Source organism: Anomaloglossus baeobatrachus, unplaced genomic scaffold (genome assembly GCF_048569485.1).
Source record: "Anomaloglossus baeobatrachus isolate aAnoBae1 unplaced genomic scaffold, aAnoBae1.hap1 Scaffold_3463, whole genome shotgun sequence".
Taxonomy (NCBI): domain Eukaryota; kingdom Metazoa; phylum Chordata; class Amphibia; order Anura; family Aromobatidae; genus Anomaloglossus; species Anomaloglossus baeobatrachus.
The window spans coordinates 14,549-41,565 of NW_027442829.1; the positions used below are offsets into that span (position 1 = coordinate 14,549).

Below are 27,017 nucleotides of genomic sequence, written 5' to 3' on the forward strand. Positions count from 1 at the left end.
ATAGACATTGAGCTTCTGAGCTCAATTGGGGACAGTCATGGGTGATGAATGTTTGCAACCTACTGCGAAGCCTCATACCGCAATATAAGGAACGTCAAATACTAAGAAAGGGCGGCCTATGAAAGAATTACTACTTTCAATAAGTACACTTAAACGGCTAATTGGGAATAGAAAAACTGTAAAAAGCCCTCTGAGAAAGCCCCCCTCTAACCTTTGATAGTAAGCTTTTCTGTAGTCTGCCTGTTGATGTATTTTCCGTTTGAACTGTGCACAACATGAAGAGACGGAACACTGGCGGCTTGTCACAATGCCCCCCGATGACATCACAATAGCGCTGCTGCCTAGAAAACAAGCTGCGCAGAAGAAGTTGTTCTTTGGGTGGGAGGGTGGGCTAGTGGAAGGAGGGGGCAATCTCTTTTTTTCCCGGGTGGTAGGGGGATGACAGGAGAAGGGAAGCGGGTGGTGAGAAAGGTACAGAGGGCAGGGTTTGGGGGCTGGGAAGGAAAGGGAAAAGATTAGGGTTTGGGGATGATGAAAGGGCTTTCTACGGGTAAGGATGGCAAAGGGTGGCAGTGACGGAAAGTCAGGCAACCTGTCCTGTCCGTCTTTTTGTATCGTGAATTGGAAAGACTGCAAGGGGGAGGGGAGTTGCTTGCGCCCTAAAGGAGGAGTTATTCAGATTCATTGCAGTGGGCGGCGGCTGCAAAACGCACCATTCTTCTTGTTTTGGCTCTGCAAAGCAGCCTTTTCAAGGGTTGGCTTGGGTGACAAAATGTCTTGTGTAGGCGTGGGTTTGTCTCCCTCTCGCTCTCTCTCCCTAAGATGTGTCCGGCATAGGCCAGGGTGCCACTCGAGGCCCAAACCAATTCTGGTTATCGCTTCTCGGCCTTTTGGCTAAGATCAAGTGTAGTATCTGTTCTTATCAGTTTAATATCTGATACGTCCCCTATCTGGGGACCATATATTAAATGGATTTTTAGAACAGGGAGATGGAAAAAGAGCTTGCTCTGTCCACTCCACGCATTGACCTGGTATTGCAGTACCTCCAGGAACGGTGCACCCCTTCTTAACCCAGTTTCCAAAAGCAGAACTCAATTCACCTGATTCATATTAGCCCGATTTAATGAATTGGAAGAAAGCATACGTCTTCATATGCACCTCAATTTGGCCCATTCACTTTTCACACTTCCTCCTTTTGTTTTTTATCTTTCACACTTTTGACTTTCTTTATTCATCCAAATAGCAAACTCATCACCACTCAACCTGACCAACTCGGCTATGTCCCCGTGCTGCAGTTCTCTGTCTTATCTAGATCATTTGCAATTGAATGGAATAGATCCCTTTTGGACAAAGTGGATTCACCTGCTGCTGCAGTGACCACAGGTGTGATAACATCTAGAATTGGCATCTGGTGCGATCTCTCCGCTTCCACTCCAAAGAAAGTTACCTGTTTATTCCTATCATGCATTGGTTTTTGGGGTTTTCTTTGAGTAATGATGATCTCTTTAGTAGTCTGTTGGCGCCCTCTCCTGGAGGAATAGTTTGCTTGCTCTTGGACATTCTAAAAGAGAGGTCATGATAGACATTGAGCTTCTGAGCTCAATTGGGGACAGTCATGGGTGATGAATGTTTGCAACCTACTGCGAAGCCTCATACCGCAATATAAGGAACGTCAAATACTAAGAAAGGGCGGCCTATGAAAGAATTACTACTTTCAATAAGTACACTTAAACGGCTAATTGGGAATAGAAAAACTGTAAAAAGCCCTCTGAGAAAGCCCCCCTCTAACCTTTGATAGTAAGCTTTTCTGTAGTCTGCCTGTTGATGTATTTTCCGTTTGAACTGTGCACAACATGAAGAGACGGAACACTGGCGGCTTGTCACAATGCCCCCCGATGACATCACAATAGCGCTGCTGCCTAGAAAACAAGCTGCGCAGAAGAAGTTGTTCTTTGGGTGGGAGGGTGGGCTAGTGGAAGGAGGGGGCAATCTCTTTTTTTCCCGGGTGGTAGGGGGATGACAGGAGAAGGGAAGCGGGTGGTGAGAAAGGTACAGAGGGCAGGGTTTGGGGGCTGGGAAGGAAAGGGAAAAGATTAGGGTTTGGGGATGATGAAAGGGCTTTCTACGGGTAAGGATGGCAAAGGGTGGCAGTGACGGAAAGTCAGGCAACCTGTCCTGTCCGTCTTTTTGTATCGTGAATTGGAAAGACTGCAAGGGGGAGGGGAGTTGCTTGCGCCCTAAAGGAGGAGTTATTCAGATTCATTGCAGTGGGCGGCGGCTGCAAAACGCACCATTCTTCTTGTTTTGGCTCTGCAAAGCAGCCTTTTCAAGGGTTGGCTTGGGTGACAAAATGTCTTGTGTAGGCGTGGGTTTGTCTCCCTCTCGCTCTCTCTCCCTAAGATGTGTCCGGCATAGGCCAGGGTGCCACTCGAGGCCCAAACCAATTCTGGTTATCGCTTCTCGGCCTTTTGGCTAAGATCAAGTGTAGTATCTGTTCTTATCAGTTTAATATCTGATACGTCCCCTATCTGGGGACCATATATTAAATGGATTTTTAGAACAGGGAGATGGAAAAAGAGCTTGCTCTGTCCACTCCACGCATTGACCTGGTATTGCAGTACCTCCAGGAACGGTGCACCCCTTCTTAACCCAGTTTCCAAAAGCAGAACTCAATTCACCTGATTCATATTAGCCCGATTTAATGAATTGGAAGAAAGCATACGTCTTCATATGCACCTCAATTTGGCCCATTCACTTTTCACACTTCCTCCTTTTGTTTTTTATCTTTCACACTTTTGACTTTCTTTATTCATCCAAATAGCAAACTCATCACCACTCAACCTGACCAACTCGGCTATGTCCCCGTGCTGCAGTTCTCTGTCTTATCTAGATCATTTGCAATTGAATGGAATAGATCCCTTTTGGACAAAGTGGATTCACCTGCTGCTGCAGTGACCACAGGTGTGATAACATCTAGAATTGGCATCTGGTGCGATCTCTCCGCTTCCACTCCAAAGAAAGTTACCTGTTTATTCCTATCATGCATTGGTTTTTGGGGTTTTCTTTGAGTAATGATGATCTCTTTAGTAGTCTGTTGGCGCCCTCTCCTGGAGGAATAGTTTGCTTGCTCTTGGACATTCTAAAAGAGAGGTCATGATAGACATTGAGCTTCTGAGCTCAATTGGGGACAGTCATGGGTGATGAATGTTTGCAACCTACTGCGAAGCCTCATACCGCAATATAAGGAACGTCAAATACTAAGAAAGGGCGGCCTATGAAAGAATTACTACTTTCAATAAGTACACTTAAACGGCTAATTGGGAATAGAAAAACTGTAAAAAGCCCTCTGAGAAAGCCCCCCTCTAACCTTTGATAGTAAGCTTTTCTGTAGTCTGCCTGTTGATGTATTTTCCGTTTGAACTGTGCACAACATGAAGAGACGGAACACTGGCGGCTTGTCACAATGCCCCCCGATGACATCACAATAGCGCTGCTGCCTAGAAAACAAGCTGCGCAGAAGAAGTTGTTCTTTGGGTGGGAGGGTGGGCTAGTGGAAGGAGGGGGGCAATCTCTTTTTTTCCCGGGTGGTAGGGGGATGACAGGAGAAGGGAAGCGGGTGGTGAGAAAGGTACAGAGGGCAGGGTTTGGGGGCTGGGAAGGAAAGGGAAAAGATTAGGGTTTGGGGATGATGAAAGGGCTTTCTACGGGTAAGGATGGCAAAGGGTGGCAGTGACGGAAAGTCAGGCAACCTGTCCTGTCCGTCTTTTTGTATCGTGAATTGGAAAGACTGCAAGGGGGAGGGGAGTTGCTTGCGCCCTAAAGGAGGAGTTATTCAGATTCATTGCAGTGGGCGGCGGCTGCAAAACGCACCATTCTTCTTGTTTTGGCTCTGCAAAGCAGCCTTTTCAAGGGTTGGCTTGGGTGACAAAATGTCTTGTGTAGGCGTGGGTTTGTCTCCCTCTCGCTCTCTCTCCCTAAGATGTGTCCGGCATAGGCCAGGGTGCCACTCGAGGCCCAAACCAATTCTGGTTATCGCTTCTCGGCCTTTTGGCTAAGATCAAGTGTAGTATCTGTTCTTATCAGTTTAATATCTGATACGTCCCCTATCTGGGGACCATATATTAAATGGATTTTTAGAACAGGGAGATGGAAAAAGAGCTTGCTCTGTCCACTCCACGCATTGACCTGGTATTGCAGTACCTCCAGGAACGGTGCACCCCTTCTTAACCCAGTTTCCAAAAGCAGAACTCAATTCACCTGATTCATATTAGCCCGATTTAATGAATTGGAAGAAAGCATACGTCTTCATATGCACCTCAATTTGGCCCATTCACTTTTCACACTTCCTCCTTTTGTTTTTTATCTTTCACACTTTTGACTTTCTTTATTCATCCAAATAGCAAACTCATCACCACTCAACCTGACCAACTCGGCTATGTCCCCGTGCTGCAGTTCTCTGTCTTATCTAGATCATTTGCAATTGAATGGAATAGATCCCTTTTGGACAAAGTGGATTCACCTGCTGCTGCAGTGACCACAGGTGTGATAACATCTAGAATTGGCATCTGGTGCGATCTCTCCGCTTCCACTCCAAAGAAAGTTACCTGTTTATTCCTATCATGCATTGGTTTTTGGGGTTTTCTTTGAGTAATGATGATCTCTTTAGTAGTCTGTTGGCGCCCTCTCCTGGAGGAATAGTTTGCTTGCTCTTGGACATTCTAAAAGAGAGGTCATGATAGACATTGAGCTTCTGAGCTCAATTGGGGACAGTCATGGGTGATGAATGTTTGCAACCTACTGCGAAGCCTCATACCGCAATATAAGGAACGTCAAATACTAAGAAAGGGCGGCCTATGAAAGAATTACTACTTTCAATAAGTACACTTAAACGGCTAATTGGGAATAGAAAAACTGTAAAAAGCCCTCTGAGAAAGCCCCCCTCTAACCTTTGATTGTAAGCTTTTCTGTAGTCTGCCTGTTGATGTATTTTCCGTTTGAACTGTGCACAACATGAAGAGACGGAACACTGGCGGCTTGTCACAATGCCCCCCGATGACATCACAATAGCGCTGCTGCCTAGAAAACAAGCTGCGCAGAAGAAGTTGTTCTTTGGGTGGGAGGGTGGGCTAGTGGAAGGAGGGGGCAATCTCTTTTTTTCCCGGGTGGTAGGGGGATGACAGGAGAAGGGAAGCGGGTGGTGAGAAAGGTACAGAGGGCAGGGTTTGGGGGCTGGGAAGGAAAGGGAAAAGATTAGGGTTTGGGGATGATGAAAGGGCTTTCTACGGGTAAGGATGGCAAAGGGTGGGCAGTGACGGAAAGTCAGGCAACCTGTCCTGTCCGTCTTTTTGTATCGTGAATTGGAAAGACTGCAAGGGGGAGGGGAGTTGCTTGCGCCCTAAAGGGAGTTATTCAGATTCATTGCAGTGGGCGGCGGCTGCAAAACGCACCATTCTTCTTGTTTTGGCTCTGCAAAGCAGCCTTTTCAAGGGTTGGCTTGGGTGACAAAATGTCTTGTGTAGGCGTGGGTTTGTCTCCCTCTCGCTCTCTCTCCCTAAGATGTGTCCGGCATAGGCCAGGGTGCCACTCGAGGCCCAAACCAATTCTGGTTATCGCTTCTCGGCCTTTTGGCTAAGATCAAGTGTAGTATCTGTTCTTTGGCTAAGATCAAGTGTAGTATCGTTCGAAAAGGTGGTTTAAGGCTCCGGCCACCTTAGTACAATGATGCAATGCACACTGGAAGGTTGCACTTGTTAGTACTTTGGGAGGATAGTATATCCATCTAGAGGAAACCATGGCCCTACCAGGATTGAGGCTATTAGACTGAGTAAGTGTGGGGGTTATGGTGCAATGTGCCCCAGGAATGGACACCCTGGAGGGAGTCTGAACTTGCTAGGTTGGGACCCTGGTAAGCCTCAGACTCTGTCGCACGCCGTGCCTTGCCTATTCATACTTTCCAAGCATATTGCCCTATCCTGGCCTTCTGGCTAAGAAGGGAAATTTTTATAATCCCGGTCGGAGGTCCGGTCAGCTTTGGGCTGAGAAACCAACACCCGGTTGGAGGTCCGGGTCAGCTTTGGCTGAGAAACCAACACCCGGTTGGAGGTCCGGTTAGCCTTGGGCTGAGAAACCAACACCCGGTTGGAGGTCCGGTCAGCCTTGGGCTGAGAAACCAACACCCGGTTGGAGGTCCGGTCAGCCTTGGGCTGAGAAACCAACACCGGTTGACGGTCCGGGCAGTCTCGGCTGCGAAACCAACGACTAGTAGCTCCCTACTCCACTTGGGTAAGATGCCTCGGTGGACGCTGGGAGCAACAACAAGGCTCAACCAGGCTTCGGCTTGGGGGAGCACCGAAGATCCCTGACCCTCGCTGTGGCCTTCTGGCTCGGAGGGACGGGGTTGATTTTTGGGGATCCTCTTCTCACGGAGGGGTCCACACGAATCCTAGCCTTTGCACTGTTTTTGGTGTGACTTCGGTCATGCATTTTTGCGGTGCTTTGGAAAGCTTCATTAAATCAAAAAAATCTGTTCTTATCAGTTTAATATCTGATACGTCCCCTATCTGGGGACCATATATTAAATGGATTTTTAGAACAGGGAGATGGAAAAAGAGCTTGCTCTGTCCACTCCACGCATTGACCTGGTATTGCAGTACCTCCAGGAACGGTGCACCCCTTCTTAACCCAGTTTCCAAAAGCAGAACTCAATTCACCTGATTCATATTAGCCCGATTTAATGAATTGGAAGAAAGCATACGTCTTCATATGCACCTCAATTTGGCCCATTCACTTTTCACACTTCCTCCTTTTGTTTTTTATCTTTCACACTTTTGACTTTCTTTATTCATCCAAATAGCAAACTCATCACCACTCAACCTGACAAACTCGGCTATGTCCCCGTGCTGCAGTTCTCTGTCTTATCTAGATCATTTGCAATTGAATGGAATAGATCCCTTTTGGACAAAGTGGATTCACCTGCTGCTGCAGTGACCACAGGTGTGATAACATCTAGAATTGGCATCTGGTGCGATCTCTCCGCTTCCACTCCAAAGAAAGTTACCTGTTTATTCCTATCATGCATTGGTTTTTGGGGTTTTCTTTGAGTAATGATGATCTCTTTAGTAGTCTGTTGGCGCCCTCTCCTGGAGGAATAGTTTGCTTGCTCTTGGACATTCTAAAAGAGAGGTCATGATAGACATTGAGCTTCTGAGCTCAATTGGGGACAGTCATGGGTGATGAATGTTTGCAACCTACTGCGAAGCCTCATACCGCAATATAAGGAACGTCAAATACTAAGAAAGGGCGGCCTATGAAAGAATTACTACTTTCAATAAGTACACTTAAACGGCTAATTGGGAATAGAAAAACTGTAAAAAGCCCTCTGAGAAAGCCCCCCTCTAACCTTTGATAGTAAGCTTTTCTGTAGTCTGCCTGTTGATGTATTTTCCGTTTGAACTGTGCACAACATGAAGAGACGGAACACTGGCGGCTTGTCACAATGCCCCCCGATGACATCACAATAGCGCTGCTGCCTAGAAAACAAGCTGCGCAGAAGAAGTTGTTCTTTGGGTGGGAGGGTGGGCTAGTGGAAGGAGGGGGCAATCTCTTTTTTTCCCGGGTGGTAGGGGGATGACAGGAGAAGGGAAACGGGTGGTGAGAAAGGTACAGAGGGCAGGGTTTGGGGGCTGGGAAGGAAAGGGAAAAGATTAGGGTTTGGGGATGATGAAAGGGCTTTCTACGGGTAAGGATGGCAAAGGGTGGCAGTGACGGAAAGTCAGGCAACCTGTCCTGTCCGTCTTTTTGTATCGTGAATTGGAAAGACTGCAAGGGGGAGGGGAGTTGCTTGCGCCCTAAAGGAGGAGTTATTCAGATTCATTGCAGTGGGCGGCGGCTGCAAAACGCACCATTCTTCTTGTTTTGGCTCTGCAAAGCAGCCTTTTCAAGGGTTGGCTTGGGTGACAAAATGTCTTGTGTAGGCGTGGGTTTGTCTCCCTCTCGCTCTCTCTCCCTAAGATGTGTCCGGCATAGGCCAGGGTGCCACTCGAGGCCCAAACCAATTCTGGTTATCGCTTCTCGGCCTTTTGGCTAAGATCAAGTGTAGTATCTGTTCTTATCAGTTTAATATCTGATACGTCCCCTATCTGGGGACCATATATTAAATGGATTTTTAGAACAGGGAGATGGAAAAAGAGCTTGCTCTGTCCACTCCACGCATTGACCTGGTATTGCAGTACCTCCAGGAACGGTGCACCCCTTCTTAACCCAGTTTCCAAAAGCAGAACTCAATTCACCTGATTCATATTAGCCCGATTTAATGAATTGGAAGAAAGCATACGTCTTCATATGCACCTCAATTTGGCCCATTCACTTTTCACACTTCCTCCTTTTGTTTTTTATCTTTCACACTTTTGACTTTCTTTATTCATCCAAATAGCAAACTCATCACCACTCAACCTGACCAACTCGGCTATGTCCCCGTGCTGCAGTTCTCTGTCTTATCTAGATCATTTGCAATTGAATGGAATAGATCCCTTTTGGACAAAGTGGATTCACCTGCTGCTGCAGTGACCACAGGTGTGATAACATCTAGAATTGGCATCTGGTGCGATCTCTCCGCTTCCACTCCAAAGAAAGTTACCTGTTTATTCCTATCATGCATTGGTTTTTGGGGTTTTCTTTGAGTAATGATGATCTCTTTAGTAGTCTGTTGGCGCCCTCTCCTGGAGGAATAGTTTGCTTGCTCTTGGACATTCTAAAAGAGAGGTCATGATAGACATTGAGCTTCTGAGCTCAATTGGGGACAGTCATGGGTGATGAATGTTTGCAACCTACTGCGAAGCCTCATACCGCAATATAAGGAACGTCAAATACTAAGAAAGGGCGGCCTATGAAAGAATTACTACTTTCAATAAGTACACTTAAACGGCTAATTGGGAATAGAAAAACTGTAAAAAGCCCTCTGAGAAAGCCCCCCTCTAACCTTTGATAGTAAGCTTTTCTGTAGTCTGCCTGTTGATGTATTTTCCGTTTGAACTGTGCACAACATGAAGAGACGGAACACTGGCGGCTTGTCACAATGCCCCCCGATGACATCACAATAGCGCTGCTGCCTAGAAAACAAGCTGCGCAGAAGAAGTTGTTCTTTGGGTGGGAGGGTGGGCTAGTGGAAGGAGGGGGCAATCTCTTTTTTTCCCGGGTGGTAGGGGGATGACAGGAGAAGGGAAGCGGGTGGTGAGAAAGGTACAGAGGGCAGGGTTTGGGGGCTGGGAAGGAAAGGGAAAAGATTAGGGTTTGGGGATGATGAAAGGGCTTTCTACGGGTAAGGATGGCAAAGGGTGGCAGTGACGGAAAGTCAGGCAACCTGTCCTGTCCGTCTTTTTGTATCGTGAATTGGAAAGACTGCAAGGGGGAGGGGAGTTGCTTGCGCCCTAAAGGAGGAGTTATTCAGATTCATTGCAGTGGGCGGCGGCTGCAAAACGCACCATTCTTCTTGTTTTGGCTCTGCAAAGCAGCCTTTTCAAGGGTTGGCTTGGGTGACAAAATGTCTTGTGTAGGCGTGGGTTTGTCTCCCTCTCGCTCTCTCTCCCTAAGATGTGTCCGGCATAGGCCAGGGTGCCACTCGAGGCCCAAACCAATTCTGGTTATCGCTTCTCGGCCTTTTGGCTAAGATCAAGTGTAGTATCTGTTCTTATCAGTTTAATATCTGATACGTCCCCTATCTGGGGACCATATATTAAATGGATTTTTAGAACAGGGAGATGGAAAAAGAGCTTGCTCTGTCCACTCCACGCATTGACCTGGTATTGCAGTACCTCCAGGAACGGTGCACCCCTTCTTAACCCAGTTTCCAAAAGCAGAACTCAATTCACCTGATTCATATTAGCCCGATTTAATGAATTGGAAGAAAGCATACGTCTTCATATGCACCTCAATTTGGCCCATTCACTTTTCACACTTCCTCCTTTTGTTTTTTATCTTTCACACTTTTGACTTTCTTTATTCATCCAAATAGCAAACTCATCACCACTCAACCTGACCAACTCGGCTATGTCCCCGTGCTGCAGTTCTCTGTCTTATCTAGATCATTTGCAATTGAATGGAATAGATCCCTTTTGGACAAAGTGGATTCACCTGCTGCTGCAGTGACCACAGGTGTGATAACATCTAGAATTGGCATCTGGTGCGATCTCTCCGCTTCCACTCCAAAGAAAGTTACCTGTTTATTCCTATCATGCATTGGTTTTTGGGGTTTTCTTTGAGTAATGATGATCTCTTTAGTAGTCTGTTGGCGCCCTCTCCTGGAGGAATAGTTTGCTTGCTCTTGGACATTCTAAAAGAGAGGTCATGATAGACATTGAGCTTCTGAGCTCAATTGGGGACAGTCATGGGTGATGAATGTTTGCAACCTACTGCGAAGCCTCATACCGCAATATAAGGAACGTCAAATACTAAGAAAGGGCGGCCTATGAAAGAATTACTACTTTCAATAAGTACACTTAAACGGCTAATTGGGAATAGAAAAACTGTAAAAAGCCCTCTGAGAAAGCCCCCCTCTAACCTTTGATAGTAAGCTTTTCTGTAGTCTGCCTGTTGATGTATTTTCCGTTTGAACTGTGCACAACATGAAGAGACGGAACACTGGCGGCTTGTCACAATGCCCCCCGATGACATCACAATAGCGCTGCTGCCTAGAAAACAAGCTGCGCAGAAGAAGTTGTTCTTTGGGTGGGAGGGTGGGCTAGTGGAAGGAGGGGGCAATCTCTTTTTTTCCCGGGTGGTAGGGGGATGACAGGAGAAGGGAAGCGGGTGGTGAGAAAGGTACAGAGGGCAGGGTTTGGGGGCTGGGAAGGAAAGGGAAAAGATTAGGGTTTGGGGATGATGAAAGGGCTTTCTACGGGTAAGGATGGCAAAGGGTGGCAGTGACGGAAAGTCAGGCAACCTGTCCTGTCCGTCTTTTTGTATCGTGAATTGGAAAGACTGCAAGGGGGAGGGGAGTTGCTTGCGCCCTAAAGGAGGAGTTATTCAGATTCATTGCAGTGGGCGGCGGCTGCAAAACGCACCATTCTTCTTGTTTTGGCTCTGCAAAGCAGCCTTTTCAAGGGTTGGCTTGGGTGACAAAATGTCTTGTGTAGGCGTGGGTTTGTCTCCCTCTCGCTCTCTCTCCCTAAGATGTGTCCGGCATAGGCCAGGGTGCCACTCGAGGCCCAAACCAATTCTGGTTATCGCTTCTCGGCCTTTTGGCTAAGATCAAGTGTAGTATCTGTTCTTATCAGTTTAATATCTGATACGTCCCCTATCTGGGGACCATATATTAAATGGATTTTTAGAACAGGGAGATGGAAAAAGAGCTTGCTCTGTCCACTCCACGCATTGACCTGGTATTGCAGTACCTCCAGGAACGGTGCACCCCTTCTTAACCCAGTTTCCAAAAGCAGAACTCAATTCACCTGATTCATATTAGCCCGATTTAATGAATTGGAAGAAAGCATACGTCTTCATATGCACCTCAATTTGGCCCATTCACTTTTCACACTTCCTCCTTTTGTTTTTTATCTTTCACACTTTTGACTTTCTTTATTCATCCAAATAGCAAACTCATCACCACTCAACCTGACCAACTCGGCTATGTCCCCGTGCTGCAGTTCTCTGTCTTATCTAGATCATTTGCAATTGAATGGAATAGATCCCTTTTGGACAAAGTGGATTCACCTGCTGCTGCAGTGACCACAGGTGTGATAACATCTAGAATTGGCATCTGGTGCGATCTCTCCGCTTCCACTCCAAAGAAAGTTACCTGTTTATTCCTATCATGCATTGGTTTTTGGGGTTTTCTTTGAGTAATGATGATCTCTTTAGTAGTCTGTTGGCGCCCTCTCCTGGAGGAATAGTTTGCTTGCTCTTGGACATTCTAAAAGAGAGGTCATGATAGACATTGAGCTTCTGAGCTCAATTGGGGACAGTCATGGGTGATGAATGTTTGCAACCTACTGCGAAGCCTCATACCGCAATATAAGGAACGTCAAATACTAAGAAAGGGCGGCCTATGAAAGAATTACTACTTTCAATAAGTACACTTAAACGGCTAATTGGGAATAGAAAAACTGTAAAAAGCCCTCTGAGAAAGCCCCCCTCTAACCTTTGATAGTAAGCTTTTCTGTAGTCTGCCTGTTGATGTATTTTCCGTTTGAACTGTGCACAACATGAAGAGACGGAACACTGGCGGCTTGTCACAATGCCCCCCGATGACATCACAATAGCGCTGCTGCCTAGAAAACAAGCTGCGCAGAAGAAGTTGTTCTTTGGGTGGGAGGGTGGGCTAGTGGAAGGAGGGGGCAATCTCTTTTTTTCCCGGGTGGTAGGGGGATGACAGGAGAAGGGAAGCGGGTGGTGAGAAAGGTACAGAGGGCAGGGTTTGGGGGCTGGGAAGGAAAGGGAAAAGATTAGGGTTTGGGGATGATGAAAGGGCTTTCTACGGGTAAGGATGGCAAAGGGTGGCAGTGACGGAAAGTCAGGCAACCTGTCCTGTCCGTCTTTTTGTATTGTGAATTGGAAAGACTGCAAGGGGGAGGGGAGTTGCTTGCGCCCTAAAGGAGGAGTTATTCAGATTCATTGCAGTGGGCGGCGGCTGCAAAACGCACCATTCTTCTTGTTTTGGCTCTGCAAAGCAGCCTTTTCAAGGGTTGGCTTGGGTGACAAAATGTCTTGTGTAGGCGTGGGTTTGTCTCCCTCTCGCTCTCTCTCCCTAAGATGTGTCCAGCATAGGCCAGGGTGCCACTCGAGGCCCAAACCAATTCTGGTTATCGCTTCTCGGCCTTTTGGCTAAGATCAAGTGTAGTATCTGTTCTTATCAGTTTAATATCTGATACGTCCCCTATCTGGGGACCATATATTAAATGGATTTTTAGAACAGGGAGATGGAAAAAGAGCTTGCTCTGTCCACTCCACGCATTGACCTGGTATTGCAGTACCTCCAGGAACGGTGCACCCCTTCTTAACCCAGTTTCCAAAAGCAGAACTCAATTCACCTGATTCATATTAGCCCGATTTAATGAATTGGAAGAAAGCATACGTCTTCATATGCACCTCAATTTGGCCCATTCACTTTTCACACTTCCTCCTTTTGTTTTTTATCTTTCACACTTTTGACTTTCTTTATTCATCCAAATAGCAAACTCATCACCACTCAACCTGACCAACTCGGCTATGTCCCCGTGCTGCAGTTCTCTGTCTTATCTAGATCATTTGCAATTGAATGGAATAGATCCCTTTTGGACAAAGTGGATTCACCTGCTGCTGCAGTGACCACAGGTGTGATAACATCTAGAATTGGCATCTGGTGCGATCTCTCCGCTTCCACTCCAAAGAAAGTTACCTGTTTATTCCTATCATGCATTGGTTTTTGGGGTTTTCTTTGAGTAATGATGATCTCTTTAGTAGTCTGTTGGCGCCCTCTCCTGGAGGAATAGTTTGCTTGCTCTTGGACATTCTAAAAGAGAGGTCATGATAGACATTGAGCTTCTGAGCTCAATTGGGGACAGTCATGGGTGATGAATGTTTGCAACCTACTGCGAAGCCTCATACCGCAATATAAGGAACGTCAAATACTAAGAAAGGGCGGCCTATGAAAGAATTACTACTTTCAATAAGTACACTTAAACGGCTAATTGGGAATAGAAAAACTGTAAAAAGCCCTCTGAGAAAGCCCCCCTCTAACCTTTGATAGTAAGCTTTTCTGTAGTCTGCCTGTTGATGTATTTTCCGTTTGAACTGTGCACAACATGAAGAGACGGAACACTGGCGGCTTGTCACAATGCCCCCCGATGACATCACAATAGCGCTGCTGCCTAGAAAACAAGCTGCGCAGAAGAAGTTGTTCTTTGGGTGGGAGGGTGGGCTAGTGGAAGGAGGGGGCAATCTCTTTTTTTCCCGGGTGGTAGGGGGATGACAGGAGAAGGGAAGCGGGTGGTGAGAAAGGTACAGAGGGCAGGGTTTGGGGGCTGAGAAGGAAAGGGAAAAGATTAGGGTTTGGGGATGATGAAAGGGCTTTCTACGGGTAAGGATGGCAAAGGGTGGCAGTGACGGAAAGTCAGGCAACCTGTCCTGTCCGTCTTTTTGTATCGTGAATTGGAAAGACTGCAAGGGGGAGGGGAGTTGCTTGCGCCCTAAAGGAGGAGTTATTCAGATTCATTGCAGTGGGCGGCGGCTGCAAAACGCACCATTCTTCTTGTTTTGGCTCTGCAAAGCAGCCTTTTCAAGGGTTGGCTTGGGTGACAAAATGTCTTGTGTAGGCGTGGGTTTGTCTCCCTCTCGCTCTCTCTCCCTAAGATGTGTCCGGCATAGGCCAGGGTGCCACTCGAGGCCCAAACCAATTCTGGTTATCGCTTCTCGGCCTTTTGGCTAAGATCAAGTGTAGTATCTGTTCTTATCAGTTTAATATCTGATACGTCCCCTATCTGGGGACCATATATTAAATGGATTTTTAGAACAGGGAGATGGAAAAAGAGCTTGCTCTGTCCACTCCACGCATTGACCTGGTATTGCAGTACCTCCAGGAACGGTGCACCCCTTCTTAACCCAGTTTCCAAAAGCAGAACTCAATTCACCTGATTCATATTAGCCCGATTTAATGAATTGGAAGAAAGCATACGTCTTCATATGCACCTCAATTTGGCCCATTCACTTTTCACACTTCCTCCTTTTGTTTTTTATCTTTCACACTTTTGACTTTCTTTATTCATCCAAATAGCAAACTCATCACCACTCAACCTGACCAACTCGGCTATGTCCCCGTGCTGCAGTTCTCTGTCTTATCTAGATCATTTGCAATTGAATGGAATAGATCCCTTTTGGACAAAGTGGATTCACCTGCTGCTGCAGTGACCACAGGTGTGATAACATCTAGAATTGGCATCTGGTGCGATCTCTCCGCTTCCACTCCAAAGAAAGTTACCTGTTTATTCCTATCATGCATTGGTTTTTGGGGTTTTCTTTGAGTAATGATGATCTCTTTAGTAGTCTGTTGGCGCCCTCTCCTGGAGGAATAGTTTGCTTGCTCTTGGACATTCTAAAAGAGAGGTCATGATAGACATTGAGCTTCTGAGCTCAATTGGGGACAGTCATGGGTGATGAATGTTTGCAACCTACTGCGAAGCCTCATACCGCAATATAAGGAACGTCAAATACTAAGAAAGGGCGGCCTATGAAAGAATTACTACTTTCAATAAGTACACTTAAACGGCTAATTGGGAATAGAAAAACTGTAAAAAGCCCTCTGAGAAAGCCCCCCTCTAACCTTTGATAGTAAGCTTTTCTGTAGTCTGCCTGTTGATGTATTTTCCGTTTGAACTGTGCACAACATGAAGAGACGGAACACTGGCGGCTTGTCACAATGCCCCCCGATGACATCACAATAGCGCTGCTGCCTAGAAAACAAGCTGCGCAGAAGAAGTTGTTCTTTGGGTGGGAGGGTGGGCTAGTGGAAGGAGGGGGCAATCTCTTTTTTTCCCGGGTGGTAGGGGGATGACAGGAGAAGGGAAGCGGGTGGTGAGAAAGGTACAGAGGGCAGGGTTTGGGGGCTGGGAAGGAAAGGGAAAAGATTAGGGTTTGGGGATGATGAAAGGGCTTTCTACGGGTAAGGATGGCAAAGGGTGGCAGTGACGGAAAGTCAGGCAACCTGTCCTGTCCGTCTTTTTGTATCGTGAATTGGAAAGACTGCAAGGGGGAGGGGAGTTGCTTGCGCCCTAAAGGAGGAGTTATTCAGATTCATTGCAGTGGGCGGCGGCTGCAAAACGCACCATTCTTCTTGTTTTGGCTCTGCAAAGCAGCCTTTTCAAGGGTTGGCTTGGGTGACAAAATGTCTTGTGTAGGCGTGGGTTTGTCTCCCTCTCGCTCTCTCTCCCTAAGATGTGTCCGGCATAGGCCAGGGTGCCACTCGAGGCCCAAACCAATTCTGGTTATCGCTTCTCGGCCTTTTGGCTAAGATCAAGTGTAGTATCTGTTCTTTGGCTAAGATCAAGTGTAGTATCGTTCGAAAAGGTGGTTTAAGGCTCCGGCCACCTTAGTACAATGATGCAATGCACACTGGAAGGTTGCACTTGTTAGTACTTTGGGAGGATAGTATATCCATCTAGAGGAAACCATGGCCCTACCAGGATTGAGGCTATTAGACTGAGTAAGTGTGGGGGTTATGGTGCAATGTGCCCCAGGAATGGACACCCTGGAGGGAGTCTGAACTTGCTAGGTTGGGACCCTGGTAAGCCTCAGACTCTGTCGCACGCCGTGCCTTGCCTATTCATACTTTCCAAGCATATTGCCCTATCCTGGCCTTCTGGCTAAGAAGGGAAATTTTTATAATCCCGGTCGGAGGTCCGGTCAGCTTTGGGCTGAGAAACCAACACCCGGTTGGAGGTCCGGGTCAGCTTTGGCTGAGAAACCAACACCCGGTTGGAGGTCCGGTTAGCCTTGGGCTGAGAAACCAACACCCGGTTGGAGGTCCGGTCAGCCTTGGGCTGAGAAACCAACACCCGGTTGGAGGTCCGGTCAGCCTTGGGCTGAGAAACCAACACCGGTTGACGGTCCGGGCAGTCTCGGCTGCGAAACCAACGACTAGTAGCTCCCTACTCCACTTGGGTAAGATGCCTCGGTGGACGCTGGGAGCAACAACAAGGCTCAACCAGGCTTCGGCTTGGGGGAGCACCGAAGATCCCTGACCCTCGCTGTGGCCTTCTGGCTCGGAGGGACGGGGTTGATTTTTGGGGATCCTCTTCTCACGGAGGGGTCCACACGAATCCTAGCCTTTGCACTGTTTTTGGTGTGACTTCGGTCATGCATTTTTGCGGTGCTTTGGAAAGCTTCATTAAATCAAAAAAATCTGTTCTTATCAGTTTAATATCTGATACGTCCCCTATCTGGGGACCATATATTAAATGGATTTTTAGAACAGGGAGATGGAAAAAGAGCTTGCTCTGTCCACTCCACGCATTGACCTGGTATTGCAGTACCTCCAGGAACGGTGCACCCCTTCTTAACCCAGTTTCCAAAAGCAGAACTCAATTCACCTGATTCATATTAGCCCGATTTAATGAATTGGAAGAAAGCATACGTCTTCATATGCACCTCAATTTGGCCCATTCACTTTTCACACTTCCTCCTTTTGTTTTTTATCTTTCACACTTTTGACTTTCTTTATTCATCCAAATAGCAAACTCATCACCACTCAACCTGACCAACTCGGCTATGTCCCCGTGCTGCAGTTCTCTGTCTTATCTAGATCATTTGCAATTGAATGGAATAGATCCCTTTTGGACAAAGTGGATTCACCTGCTGCTGCAGTGACCACAGGTGTGATAACATCTAGAATTGGCATCTGGTGCGATCTCTCCGCTTCCACTCCAAAGAAAGTTACCTGTTTATTCCTATCATGCATTGGTTTTTGGGGTTTTCTTTGAGTAATGATGATCTCTTTAGTAGTCTGTTGGCGCCCTCTCCTGGAGGAATAGTTTGCTTGCTCTTGGACATTCTAAAAGAGAGGTCATGATAGACATTGAGCTTCTGAGCTCAATTGGGGACAGTCATGGGTGATGAATGTTTGCAACCTACTGCGAAGCCTCATACCGCAATATAAGGAACGTCAAATACTAAGAAAGGGCGGCCTATGAAAGAATTACTACTTTCAATAAGTACACTTAAACGGCTAATTGGGAATAGAAAAACTGTAAAAAGCCCTCTGAGAAAGCCCCCCTCTAACCTTTGATAGTAAGCTTTTCTGTAGTCTGCCTGTTGATGTATTTTCCGTTTGAACTGTGCACAACATGAAGAGACGGAACACTGGCGGCTTGTCACAATGCCCCCCGATGACATCACAATAGCGCTGCTGCCTAGAAAACAAGCTGCGCAGAAGAAGTTGTTCTTTGGGTGGGAGGGTGGGCTAGTGGAAGGAGGGGGCAATCTCTTTTTTTCCCGGGTGGTAGGGGGATGACAGGAGAAGGGAAACGGGTGGTGAGAAAGGTACAGAGGGCAGGGTTTGGGGGCTGGGAAGGAAAGGGAAAAGATTAGGGTTTGGGGATGATGAAAGGGCTTTCTACGGGTAAGGATGGCAAAGGGTGGCAGTGACGGAAAGTCAGGCAACCTGTCCTGTCCGTCTTTTTGTATCGTGAATTGGAAAGACTGCAAGGGGGAGGGGAGTTGCTTGCGCCCTAAAGGAGGAGTTATTCAGATTCATTGCAGTGGGCGGCGGCTGCAAAACGCACCATTCTTCTTGTTTTGGCTCTGCAAAGCAGCCTTTTCAAGGGTTGGCTTGGGTGACAAAATGTCTTGTGTAGGCGTGGGTTTGTCTCCCTCTCGCTCTCTCTCCCTAAGATGTGTCCGGCATAGGCCAGGGTGCCACTCGAGGCCCAAACCAATTCTGGTTATCGCTTCTCGGCCTTTTGGCTAAGATCAAGTGTAGTATCTGTTCTTATCAGTTTAATATCTGATACGTCCCCTATCTGGGGACCATATATTAAATGGATTTTTAGAACAGGGAGATGGAAAAAGAGCTTGCTCTGTCCACTCCACGCATTGACCTGGTATTGCAGTACCTCCAGGAACGGTGCACCCCTTCTTAACCCAGTTTCCAAAAGCAGAACTCAATTCACCTGATTCATATTAGCCCGATTTAATGAATTGGAAGAAAGCATACGTCTTCATATGCACCTCAATTTGGCCCATTCACTTTTCACACTTCCTCCTTTTGTTTTTTATCTTTCACACTTTTGACTTTCTTTATTCATCCAAATAGCAAACTCATCACCACTCAACCTGACCAACTCGGCTATGTCCCCGTGCTGCAGTTCTCTGTCTTATCTAGATCATTTGCAATTGAATGGAATAGATCCCTTTTGGACAAAGTGGATTCACCTGCTGCTGCAGTGACCACAGGTGTGATAACATCTAGAATTGGCATCTGGTGCGATCTCTCCGCTTCCACTCCAAAGAAAGTTACCTGTTTATTCCTATCATGCATTGGTTTTTGGGGTTTTCTTTGAGTAATGATGATCTCTTTAGTAGTCTGTTGGCGCCCTCTCCTGGAGGAATAGTTTGCTTGCTCTTGGACATTCTAAAAGAGAGGTCATGATAGACATTGAGCTTCTGAGCTCAATTGGGGACAGTCATGGGTGATGAATGTTTGCAACCTACTGCGAAGCCTCATACCGCAATATAAGGAACGTCAAATACTAAGAAAGGGCGGCCTATGAAAGAATTACTACTTTCAATAAGTACACTTAAACGGCTAATTGGGAATAGAAAAACTGTAAAAAGCCCTCTGAGAAAGCCCCCCTCTAACCTTTGATAGTAAGCTTTTCTGTAGTCTGCCTGTTGATGTATTTTCCGTTTGAACTGTGCACAACATGAAGAGACGGAACACTGGCGGCTTGTCACAATGCCCCCCGATGACATCACAATAGCGCTGCTGCCTAGAAAACAAGCTGCGCAGAAGAAGTTGTTCTTTGGGTGGGAGGGTGGGCTAGTGGAAGGAGGGGGCAATCTCTTTTTTTCCCGGGTGGTAGGGGGATGACAGGAGAAGGGAAGCGGGTGGTGAGAAAGGTACAGAGGGCAGGGTTTGGGGGCTGGGAAGGAAAGGGAAAAGATTAGGGTTTGGGGATGATGAAAGGGCTTTCTACGGGTAAGGATGGCAAAGGGTGGCAGTGACGGAAAGTCAGGCAACCTGTCCTGTCCGTCTTTTTGTATCGTGAATTGGAAAGACTGCAAGGGGGAGGGGAGTTGCTTGCGCCCTAAAGGAGGAGTTATTCAGATTCATTGCAGTGGGCGGCGGCTGCAAAACGCACCATTCTTCTTGTTTTGGCTCTGCAAAGCAGCCTTTTCAAGGGTTGGCTTGGGTGACAAAATGTCTTGTGTAGGCGTGGGTTTGTCTCCCTCTCGCTCTCTCTCCCTAAGATGTGTCCGGCATAGGCCAGGGTGCCACTCGAGGCCCAAACCAATTCTGGTTATCGCTTCTCGGCCTTTTGGCTAAGATCAAGTGTAGTATCTGTTCTTATCAGTTTAATATCTGATACGTCCCCTATCTGGGGACCATATATTAAATGGATTTTTAGAACAGGGAGATGGAAAAAGAGCTTGCTCTGTCCACTCCACGCATTGACCTGGTATTGCAGTACCTCCAGGAACGGTGCACCCCTTCTTAACCCAGTTTCCAAAAGCAGAACTCAATTCACCTGATTCATATTAGCCCGATTTAATGAATTGGAAGAAAGCATACGTCTTCATATGCACCTCAATTTGGCCCATTCACTTTTCACACTTCCTCCTTTTGTTTTTTATCTTTCACACTTTTGACTTTCTTTATTCATCCAAATAGCAAACTCATCACCACTCAACCTGACCAACTCGGCTATGTCCCCGTGCTGCAGTTCTCTGTCTTATCTAGATCATTTGCAATTGAATGGAATAGATCCCTTTTGGACAAAGTGGATTCACCTGCTGCTGCAGTGACCACAGGTGTGATAACATCTAGAATTGGCATCTGGTGCGATCTCTCCGCTTCCACTCCAAAGAAAGTTACCTGTTTATTCCTATCATGCATTGGTTTTTGGGGTTTTCTTTGAGTAATGATGATCTCTTTAGTAGTCTGTTGGCGCCCTCTCCTGGAGGAATAGTTTGCTTGCTCTTGGACATTCTAAAAGAGAGGTCATGATAGACATTGAGCTTCTGAGCTCAATTGGGGACAGTCATGGGTGATGAATGTTTGCAACCTACTGCGAAGCCTCATACCGCAATATAAGGAACGTCAAATACTAAGAAAGGGCGGCCTATGAAAGAATTACTACTTTCAATAAGTACACTTAAACGGCTAATTGGGAATAGAAAAACTGTAAAAAGCCCTCTGAGAAAGCCCCCCTCTAACCTTTGATAGTAAGCTTTTCTGTAGTCTGCCTGTTGATGTATTTTCCGTTTGAACTGTGCACAACATGAAGAGACGGAACACTGGCGGCTTGTCACAATGCCCCCCGATGACATCACAATAGCGCTGCTGCCTAGAAAACAAGCTGCGCAGAAGAAGTTGTTCTTTGGGTGGGAGGGTGGGCTAGTGGAAGGAGGGGGCAATCTCTTTTTTTCCCGGGTGGTAGGGGGATGACAGGAGAAGGGAAGCGGGTGGTGAGAAAGGTACAGAGGGCAGGGTTTGGGGGCTGGGAAGGAAAGGGAAAAGATTAGGGTTTGGGGATGATGAAAGGGCTTTCTACGGGTAAGGATGGCAAAGGGTGGCAGTGACGGAAAGTCAGGCAACCTGTCCTGTCCGTCTTTTTGTATCGTGAATTGGAAAGACTGCAAGGGGGAGGGGAGTTGCTTGCGCCCTAAAGGAGGAGTTATTCAGATTCATTGCAGTGGGCGGCGGCTGCAAAACGCACCATTCTTCTTGTTTTGGCTCTGCAAAGCAGCCTTTTCAAGGGTTGGCTTGGGTGACAAAATGTCTTGTGTAGGCGTGGGTTTGTCTCCCTCTCGCTCTCTCTCCCTAAGATGTGTCCGGCATAGGCCAGGGTGCCACTCGAGGCCCAAACCAATTCTGGTTATCGCTTCTCGGCCTTTTGGCTAAGATCAAGTGTAGTATCTGTTCTTATCAGTTTAATATCTGATACGTCCCCTATCTGGGGACCATATATTAAATGGATTTTTAGAACAGGGAGATGGAAAAAGAGCTTGCTCTGTCCACTCCACGCATTGACCTGGTATTGCAGTACCTCCAGGAACGGTGCACCCCTTCTTAACCCAGTTTCCAAAAGCAGAACTCAATTCACCTGATTCATATTAGCCCGATTTAATGAATTGGAAGAAAGCATACGTCTTCATATGCACCTCAATTTGGCCCATTCACTTTTCACACTTCCTCCTTTTGTTTTTTATCTTTCACACTTTTGACTTTCTTTATTCATCCAAATAGCAAACTCATCACCACTCAACCTGACCAACTCGGCTATGTCCCCGTGCTGCAGTTCTCTGTCTTATCTAGATCATTTGCAATTGAATGGAATAGATCCCTTTTGGACAAAGTGGATTCACCTGCTGCTGCAGTGACCACAGGTGTGATAACATCTAGAATTGGCATCTGGTGCGATCTCTCCGCTTCCACTCCAAAGAAAGTTACCTGTTTATTCCTATCATGCATTGGTTTTTGGGGTTTTCTTTGAGTAATGATGATCTCTTTAGTAGTCTGTTGGCGCCCTCTCCTGGAGGAATAGTTTGCTTGCTCTTGGACATTCTAAAAGAGAGGTCATGATAGACATTGAGCTTCTGAGCTCAATTGGGGACAGTCATGGGTGATGAATGTTTGCAACCTACTGCGAAGCCTCATACCGCAATATAAGGAACGTCAAATACTAAGAAAGGGCGGCCTATGAAAGAATTACTACTTTCAATAAGTACACTTAAACGGCTAATTGGGAATAGAAAAACTGTAAAAAGCCCTCTGAGAAAGCCCCCCTCTAACCTTTGATAGTAAGCTTTTCTGTAGTCTGCCTGTTGATGTATTTTCCGTTTGAACTGTGCACAACATGAAGAGACGGAACACTGGCGGCTTGTCACAATGCCCCCCGATGACATCACAATAGCGCTGCTGCCTAGAAAACAAGCTGCGCAGAAGAAGTTGTTCTTTGGGTGGGAGGGTGGGCTAGTGGAAGGAGGGGGCAATCTCTTTTTTTCCCGGGTGGTAGGGGGATGACAGGAGAAGGGAAGCGGGTGGTGAGAAAGGTACAGAGGGCAGGGTTTGGGGGCTGGGAAGGAAAGGGAAAAGATTAGGGTTTGGGGATGATGAAAGGGCTTTCTACGGGTAAGGATGGCAAAGGGTGGCAGTGACGGAAAGTCAGGCAACCTGTCCTGTCCGTCTTTTTGTATCGTGAATTGGAAAGACTGCAAGGGGGAGGGGAGTTGCTTGCGCCCTAAAGGAGGAGTTATTCAGATTCATTGCAGTGGGCGGCGGCTGCAAAACGCACCATTCTTCTTGTTTTGGCTCTGCAAAGCAGCCTTTTCAAGGGTTGGCTTGGGTGACAAAATGTCTTGTGTAGGCGTGGGTTTGTCTCCCTCTCGCTCTCTCTCCCTAAGATGTGTCCGGCATAGGCCAGGGTGCCACTCGAGGCCCAAACCAATTCTGGTTATCGCTTCTCGGCCTTTTGGCTAAGATCAAGTGTAGTATCTGTTCTTATCAGTTTAATATCTGATACGTCCCCTATCTGGGGACCATATATTAAATGGATTTTTAGAACAGGGAGATGGAAAAAGAGCTTGCTCTGTCCACTCCACGCATTGACCTGGTATTGCAGTACCTCCAGGAACGGTGCACCCCTTCTTAACCCAGTTTCCAAAAGCAGAACTCAATTCACCTGATTCATATTAGCCCGATTTAATGAATTGGAAGAAAGCATACGTCTTCATATGCACCTCAATTTGGCCCATTCACTTTTCACACTTCCTCCTTTTGTTTTTTATCTTTCACACTTTTGACTTTCTTTATTCATCCAAATAGCAAACTCATCACCACTCAACCTGACCAACTCGGCTATGTCCCCGTGCTGCAGTTCTCTGTCTTATCTAGATCATTTGCAATTGAATGGAATAGATCCCTTTTGGACAAAGTGGATTCACCTGCTGCTGCAGTGACCACAGGTGTGATAACATCTAGAATTGGCATCTGGTGCGATCTCTCCGCTTCCACTCCAAAGAAAGTTACCTGTTTATTCCTATCATGCATTGGTTTTTGGGGTTTTCTTTGAGTAATGATGATCTCTTTAGTAGTCTGTTGGCGCCCTCTCCTGGAGGAATAGTTTGCTTGCTCTTGGACATTCTAAAAGAGAGGTCATGATAGACATTGAGCTTCTGAGCTCAATTGGGGACAGTCATGGGTGATGAATGTTTGCAACCTACTGCGAAGCCTCATACCGCAATATAAGGAACGTCAAATACTAAGAAAGGGCGGCCTATGAAAGAATTACTACTTTCAATAAGTACACTTAAACGGCTAATTGGGAATAGAAAAACTGTAAAAAGCCCTCTGAGAAAGCCCCCCTCTAACCTTTGATAGTAAGCTTTTCTGTAGTCTGCCTGTTGATGTATTTTCCGTTTGAACTGTGCACAACATGAAGAGACGGAACACTGGCGGCTTGTCACAATGCCCCCCGATGACATCACAATAGCGCTGCTGCCTAGAAAACAAGCTGCGCAGAAGAAGTTGTTCTTTGGGTGGGAGGGTGGGCTAGTGGAAGGAGGGGGCAATCTCTTTTTTTCCCGGGTGGTAGGGGGATGACAGGAGAAGGGAAGCGGGTGGTGAGAAAGGTACAGAGGGCAGGGTTTGGGGGCTGGGAAGGAAAGGGAAAAGATTAGGGTTTGGGGATGATGAAAGGGCTTTCTACGGGTAAGGATGGCAAAGGGTGGCAGTGACGGAAAGTCAGGCAACCTGTCCTGTCCGTCTTTTTGTATCGTGAATTGGAAAGACTGCAAGGGGGAGGGGAGTTGCTTGCGCCCTAAAGGAGGAGTTATTCAGATTCATTGCAGTGGGCGGCGGCTGCAAAACGCACCATTCTTCTTGTTTTGGCTCTGCAAAGCAGCCTTTTCAAGGGTTGGCTTGGGTGACAAAATGTCTTGTGTAGGCGTGGGTTTGTCTCCCTCTCGCTCTCTCTCCCTAAGATGTGTCCGGCATAGGCCAGGGTGCCACTCGAGGCCCAAACCAATTCTGGTTATCGCTTCTCGGCCTTTTGGCTAAGATCAAGTGTAGTATCTGTTCTTATCAGTTTAATATCTGATACGTCCCCTATCTGGGGACCATATATTAAATGGATTTTTAGAACAGGGAGATGGAAAAAGAGCTTGCTCTGTCCACTCCACGCATTGACCTGGTATTGCAGTACCTCCAGGAACGGTGCACCCCTTCTTAACCCAGTTTCCAAAAGCAGAACTCAATTCACCTGATTCATATTAGCCCGATTTAATGAATTGGAAGAAAGCATACGTCTTCATATGCACCTCAATTTGGCCCATTCACTTTTCACACTTCCTCCTTTTGTTTTTTATCTTTCACACTTTTGACTTTCTTTATTCATCCAAATAGCAAACTCATCACCACTCAACCTGACCAACTCGGCTATGTCCCCGTGCTGCAGTTCTCTGTCTTATCTAGATCATTTGCAATTGAATGGAATAGATCCCTTTTGGACAAAGTGGATTCACCTGCTGCTGCAGTGACCACAGGTGTGATAACATCTAGAATTGGCATCTGGTGCGATCTCTCCGCTTCCACTCCAAAGAAAGTTACCTGTTTATTCCTATCATGCATTGGTTTTTGGGGTTTTCTTTGAGTAATGATGATCTCTTTAGTAGTCTGTTGGCGCCCTCTCCTGGAGGAATAGTTTGCTTGCTCTTGGACATTCTAAAAGAGAGGTCATGATAGACATTGAGCTTCTGAGCTCAATTGGGGACAGTCATGGGTGATGAATGTTTGCAACCTACTGCGAAGCCTCATACCGCAATATAAGGAACGTCAAATACTAAGAAAGGGCGGCCTATGAAAGAATTACTACTTTCAATAAGTACACTTAAACGGCTAATTGGGAATAGAAAAACTGTAAAAAGCCCTCTGAGAAAGCCCCCCTCTAACCTTTGATAGTAAGCTTTTCTGTAGTCTGCCTGTTGATGTATTTTCCGTTTGAACTGTGCACAACATGAAGAGACGGAACACTGGCGGCTTGTCACAATGCCCCCCGATGACATCACAATAGCGCTGCTGCCTACAAAACAAGCTGCGCAGAAGAAGTTGTTCTTTGGGTGGGAGGGTGGGCTAGTGGAAGGAGGGGGCAATCTCTTTTTTTCCCGGGTGGTAGGGGGATGACAGGAGAAGGGAAGCGGGTGGTGAGAAAGGTACAGAGGGCAGGGTTTGGGGGCTGGGAAGGAAAGGGAAAAGATTAGGGTTTGGGGATGATGAAAGGGCTTTCTACGGGTAAGGATGGCAAAGGGTGGCAGTGACGGAAAGTCAGGCAACCTGTCCTGTCCGTCTTTTTGTATCGTGAATTGGAAAGACTGCAAGGGGGAGGGGAGTTGCTTGCGCCCTAAAGGAGGAGTTATTCAGATTCATTGCAGTGGGCGGCGGCTGCAAAACGCACCATTCTTCTTGTTTTGGCTCTGCAAAGCAGCCTTTTCAAGGGTTGGCTTGGGTGACAAAATGTCTTGTGTAGGCGTGGGTTTGTCTCCCTCTCGCTCTCTCTCCCTAAGATGTGTCCGGCATAGGCCAGGGTGCCACTCGAGGCCCAAACCAATTCTGGTTATCGCTTCTCGGCCTTTTGGCTAAGATCAAGTGTAGTATCTGTTCTTATCAGTTTAATATCTGATACGTCCCCTATCTGGGGACCATATATTAAATGGATTTTTAGAACAGGGAGATGGAAAAAGAGCTTGCTCTGTCCACTCCACGCATTGACCTGGTATTGCAGTACCTCCAGGAACGGTGCACCCCTTCTTAACCCAGTTTCCAAAAGCAGAACTCAATTCACCTGATTCATATTAGCCCGATTTAATGAATTGGAAGAAAGCATACGTCTTCATATGCACCTCAATTTGGCCCATTCACTTTTCACACTTCCTCCTTTTGTTTTTTATCTTTCACACTTTTGACTTTCTTTATTCATCCAAATAGCAAACTCATCACCACTCAACCTGACCAACTCGGCTATGTCCCCGTGCTGCAGTTCTCTGTCTTATCTAGATCATTTGCAATTGAATGGAATAGATCCCTTTTGGACAAAGTGGATTCACCTGCTGCTGCAGTGACCACAGGTGTGATAACATCTAGAATTGGCATCTGGTGCGATCTCTCCGCTTCCACTCCAAAGAAAGTTACCTGTTTATTCCTATCATGCATTGGTTTTTGGGGTTTTCTTTGAGTAATGATGATCTCTTTAGTAGTCTGTTGGCGCCCTCTCCTGGAGGAATAGTTTGCTTGCTCTTGGACATTCTAAAAGAGAGGTCATGATAGACATTGAGCTTCT

At 46.8% G+C, this 27,017-nt stretch overlaps 16 non-coding genes and 2 pseudogenes across 16 annotated transcripts; all 18 read left to right on the forward strand.

Moving 5' to 3' along the window:
* Positions 1-874: 874 nt before the first annotated feature.
* Positions 875-1,065, forward strand: LOC142272121 (U2 spliceosomal RNA). The gene has a single exon (XR_012737047.1). It is a non-coding gene; the product is annotated as a U2 spliceosomal RNA (small nuclear RNA).
* Positions 1,066-2,452: 1,387 nt separating this feature from the next.
* LOC142272122 (U2 spliceosomal RNA) lies at positions 2,453-2,643 on the forward strand. Its single transcript, XR_012737048.1, has one exon. It is a non-coding gene; the product is annotated as a U2 spliceosomal RNA (small nuclear RNA).
* A 1,388-nt stretch (positions 2,644-4,031) lies between these two features.
* On the forward strand, positions 4,032-4,222 carry LOC142272123 (U2 spliceosomal RNA). Its single transcript, XR_012737049.1, has one exon. It is a non-coding gene; the product is annotated as a U2 spliceosomal RNA (small nuclear RNA).
* A 1,386-nt stretch (positions 4,223-5,608) lies between these two features.
* Positions 5,609-5,759, forward strand: LOC142272166 (U2 spliceosomal RNA; annotated as a pseudogene).
* A 718-nt stretch (positions 5,760-6,477) lies between these two features.
* On the forward strand, positions 6,478-6,675 carry LOC142272163 (U2 spliceosomal RNA). Its single transcript, XR_012737085.1, has one exon. It is a non-coding gene; the product is annotated as a U2 spliceosomal RNA (small nuclear RNA).
* Positions 6,676-8,062: 1,387 nt separating this feature from the next.
* On the forward strand, positions 8,063-8,253 carry LOC142272125 (U2 spliceosomal RNA). Its single transcript, XR_012737050.1, has one exon. It is a non-coding gene; the product is annotated as a U2 spliceosomal RNA (small nuclear RNA).
* A 1,387-nt stretch (positions 8,254-9,640) lies between these two features.
* On the forward strand, positions 9,641-9,831 carry LOC142272126 (U2 spliceosomal RNA). Its single transcript, XR_012737051.1, has one exon. It is a non-coding gene; the product is annotated as a U2 spliceosomal RNA (small nuclear RNA).
* Positions 9,832-11,218: 1,387 nt separating this feature from the next.
* On the forward strand, positions 11,219-11,409 carry LOC142272127 (U2 spliceosomal RNA). Its single transcript, XR_012737052.1, has one exon. It is a non-coding gene; the product is annotated as a U2 spliceosomal RNA (small nuclear RNA).
* Positions 11,410-12,796: 1,387 nt separating this feature from the next.
* Positions 12,797-12,987, forward strand: LOC142272129 (U2 spliceosomal RNA). Its single transcript, XR_012737054.1, has one exon. It is a non-coding gene; the product is annotated as a U2 spliceosomal RNA (small nuclear RNA).
* A 1,387-nt stretch (positions 12,988-14,374) lies between these two features.
* LOC142272130 (U2 spliceosomal RNA) lies at positions 14,375-14,565 on the forward strand. The gene has a single exon (XR_012737055.1). It is a non-coding gene; the product is annotated as a U2 spliceosomal RNA (small nuclear RNA).
* A 1,387-nt stretch (positions 14,566-15,952) lies between these two features.
* LOC142272167 (U2 spliceosomal RNA) lies at positions 15,953-16,103 on the forward strand (annotated as a pseudogene).
* A 718-nt stretch (positions 16,104-16,821) lies between these two features.
* LOC142272165 (U2 spliceosomal RNA) lies at positions 16,822-17,019 on the forward strand. The gene has a single exon (XR_012737087.1). It is a non-coding gene; the product is annotated as a U2 spliceosomal RNA (small nuclear RNA).
* Positions 17,020-18,406: 1,387 nt separating this feature from the next.
* On the forward strand, positions 18,407-18,597 carry LOC142272131 (U2 spliceosomal RNA). Its single transcript, XR_012737056.1, has one exon. It is a non-coding gene; the product is annotated as a U2 spliceosomal RNA (small nuclear RNA).
* A 1,387-nt stretch (positions 18,598-19,984) lies between these two features.
* On the forward strand, positions 19,985-20,175 carry LOC142272132 (U2 spliceosomal RNA). Its single transcript, XR_012737057.1, has one exon. It is a non-coding gene; the product is annotated as a U2 spliceosomal RNA (small nuclear RNA).
* Positions 20,176-21,562: 1,387 nt separating this feature from the next.
* LOC142272133 (U2 spliceosomal RNA) lies at positions 21,563-21,753 on the forward strand. The gene has a single exon (XR_012737058.1). It is a non-coding gene; the product is annotated as a U2 spliceosomal RNA (small nuclear RNA).
* A 1,387-nt stretch (positions 21,754-23,140) lies between these two features.
* On the forward strand, positions 23,141-23,331 carry LOC142272134 (U2 spliceosomal RNA). The gene has a single exon (XR_012737059.1). It is a non-coding gene; the product is annotated as a U2 spliceosomal RNA (small nuclear RNA).
* A 1,387-nt stretch (positions 23,332-24,718) lies between these two features.
* On the forward strand, positions 24,719-24,909 carry LOC142272136 (U2 spliceosomal RNA). The gene has a single exon (XR_012737060.1). It is a non-coding gene; the product is annotated as a U2 spliceosomal RNA (small nuclear RNA).
* Positions 24,910-26,296: 1,387 nt separating this feature from the next.
* Positions 26,297-26,487, forward strand: LOC142272137 (U2 spliceosomal RNA). The gene has a single exon (XR_012737061.1). It is a non-coding gene; the product is annotated as a U2 spliceosomal RNA (small nuclear RNA).
* Positions 26,488-27,017: the final 530 nt, after the last annotated feature.